Below are 3,502 nucleotides of genomic sequence, written 5' to 3'. Positions count from 1 at the left end.
GCCACCCTAGGATGTGGATTGCATGATGTAAGGATGTGGATTGAGGACATCCACAAGGAGAGATGTGGATTAGAGGATCCCACAAGTGTTGACTATTCTAAGGTCTCTCTCTATATAAGAAGCCTATCATGTATTGTTGAATATATATTGCAAGAGATATACATTTGCTATCTCCCTCTCATGTCTTATGTAGTGTGCTTTGAGCCACCTTAGCTCTTTTGTTGATCTTGTGTACATTAGGCTTAGTGGCGATCTCATATTGTATCTTTATCATGGTACCAGAGCTCTGGGATTCCTTAGCAAAAGCACAAATGTCAAAGATTGTAGTCCTTCAAGACTCCTCGAAAGATACATGATTGCCTAGTATCAACTGTTTGCACATGTTGCTCAATTTCCTTAGTAAATGTTGCATGTCATCCTCAGTAATATCCTTGCTTCCACCTTCCCTATTGTTTGCATCGCACACAAAGGTTCCTATGGATGTCTTCCTCTTGCTATCGAGGCTTTGATTGGCCGTTGGCAATCCATACGCTTTAAGCAACCAATCCAATACTTCCTCCAGCATCAACTCATAATCTTCTCTTTTGTATCTTGGGTAATGTAGTCGAATCTAGAATTCACAACCTCCCACCTTTCCGTCCATAGCCATTGCATCATCTTTCTCCACAAGCGCAGTGTCCAGATGTTGCATCATGGTGTTGAGCTACTTGATGATATGCCGCTCAATCTTTTGCTGCTGGTAGCTTACTTTGTCTAGAAGCTCCTTTAGAGGTTGCAAAATCTTTTCATCCAGGAAACTTGTCACTATGTCGGCCATATGAGAACCCATATCTGAGGCTGTTTTCCTCGCAGGATATGGAAATCCACCCATGGTGTAGAGGACAAAAAGGCTCCCCGAACTGCAACTCCATTGAACTATAGCCCGAGACGACACACAGAGACTACACAATTGACCCCTTGTGTAGACGAATGTTCGAGAAGAGCCACCGTCGTCGCGCCATTGCAATCTCACAATTCTTCACAAAGTCTTATAAGGTTCTCCATGATTGACATGTGGCAAAGATTAAAACTAACCATGGTTGAATGTCTTGAACCTTGGTTGAGCATGTGGTTAAGATTAACCGAGGTGGTTAAGTTAGTCGGGTTAGGTTCAATTGCTTGGACCATGGTTAAGTTTGCTTATCCTTGGGTTAACTCAGCTGAGTTAAAAGATTGCCACGTGGCATAGCGCCACCTAATCACAATTTGTAAGCTACATGTGAATAGCCTCTGTCAGATCGTCATGACCACTCTCTCTTCATAAAAACTTCGACAAGCCATAACTTTCAACCCAAAAAGAATTTACATGCGCTCCAAAAAGGAAAAGTGATCGCCTTTTTAAGCTCTACGTGCTTGTCAAGTCAATTTTATTGTATGCAATTAGACACTGCCAGATTTGAAAGTATCTTCAACTGGTAAGACCTTTGCAATGGCAATACACAACTCAACTATTGAGAAGTTCACAGGGGAAGGATTTCACACCTAGTCTACCCAAATGAGGTATCTCTTGATGCATCAAAAGCTTTGGAAGACTGTAAAAGAAGACATATGCACTGCACAAAATGAAGCTTGGAAGGAAAAAGATGAAGCAGCACTATCACTCATTGTTTTGCACTTGGGTCCAAACATAATTCATCATATAGACTCCAAGGATCATGCCAAAGATGCATGGGATGAGTTGAACATAGTGTTTGGTGCAAAAGCCAAACACCAAGAAATTCATCTTAAGATTGAATTCTATGGTTTGCAATGAACTTCAATGAATCCATGGCACAATTTGTCAACCTTAAAAGCATGCCTGCAGACTACAGTGCATTGACAACCACTTTGAAGAATCTTCTAGATCCAAAGTTTGAGGAATGTGTATCCTCTCTTCTTGAGTCTTCTTGAGAAAGAAAGAGAGTTGAAGGCATCAACATCAACATCTACATCAACACGCAGTAGCAATAATGAAGAACAAGCATTGTTCAGTAAAACATCAACGAAGTGTTACCATTGCGGAAGGATGGGTCACTATCAAAGTGACTCCAGACTGAAGAACAAACCAAAGTGTCACCATTGCAAGAAGCTAGGACACAAGGAACAAGATTTCAAATTGAAGAACCAGCAGGTCAACTACGTGGACTCATCATCAAGCCATGAGCAAAATGACAAGAACAACATGTATTGACAAGAAAACGCCTTGCCACCTTTATCCCACATGTTTGTAAATCAAACCTGACCATCTGAGAGTAGCTATGAAAGCACCCAGGGGAGGATTTGATTTTGTAACTCACATCTGACCACCTTGCAGTAGCCAATGGATCATGGCACCAAGGGGAGGTGTTGAGATATGGTGCCATGAGCACATATTAGAGGCTAAGGTATGGTATAGGAATGTATTAAAGTAGCCAAAATTTGAAATTCACAGGAGTAGTAAGATTTTTAGTCATCGGGTTTCCCTCCTTTGGCGATACACGCTAGCAAAATTGGATATCCCAAGCAAGTGCAATGTGGCCTAAATTGATTCAAAACACAAGTAGGTCAAAGGCACGCTATTGTGTTTGATGCTACAAATTATAAAATACAATTACCTTTAGAGTACATTTGGCATGCTTATGAGCCATATAGCAAGCAAGTGCATGGAAAAAGAACCAATACAAAATTGTAAATGGTGTTGGAGTTATTAAAATATCTTTGCATTTTTAAATTCTTCCATTCTAGGGTGAATCTAGATACCAATATCACCAACTATCAATGGTTTAAGACCACCATGTAGTAGTCCCACTAGTTTGGATTCCAAAATTTTAATCAGTTTTGGTTTTCAACAAATCAAGAAAAAGTTATGGAGTGTGACCTCAAATGGATGTGCATATTTTTAGCACAGGATTGGAGGCCCCTTAAACCATACCTAAGGTTCTCAATTAGGTATGTCCTTGGGTTGAGGAGAAGCTCATGTAGTGTAATTTTGAATGATTACTTTGTTTCATTTATGTGTAGAACAAAATTTTGATGTTTTTGAATCAATAGTTATATCCTATACTCTTCAGGATGCATGCTTAACATACAACATAGCACTTGACATTCATTAGCGGTCTCATTCCAAATCTTCATTGGGTCAATGTTTGCTTGGGTGTAGGGCATTTTCTATATATATGTATCTTCTTGACCTACAACATTTTCCTTTGCCATTCCAAGATGAAATACTAGACCAAGTAGTAGGGCATGAGATGTATTTTGTATGTGATGGGGTATTCTAAGTACTTTCAAATTTGCATTCGAGGGAGGAAGATCAAAAGAAGACGTCATTTGTCACACCATGGGGAGTCTTTGATTATAGAGTCATGCCTTTTGGGTTGACCAATGCACCCATTACATTTCAAAGTTTCATGAGTAAATTGCTTGCGCCTTACTTGGGAAAGTTCATAAGAGTGGTTTTGGATGATTTTTGCATTTATTCTCGATGCATGGAGAAGTTAGAGAT

The sequence above is a fragment of the Dipteris shenzhenensis genome, chromosome 21 (assembly GCF_047967505.1).
Source record: "Dipteris shenzhenensis isolate YYH24624 ecotype China chromosome 21, Dip_SZ_1.0, whole genome shotgun sequence".
Classification (NCBI taxonomy): Eukaryota; Viridiplantae; Streptophyta; class Polypodiopsida; order Gleicheniales; family Dipteridaceae; genus Dipteris; species Dipteris shenzhenensis.
Note: the sequence above shows the minus strand (reverse complement) of the source record.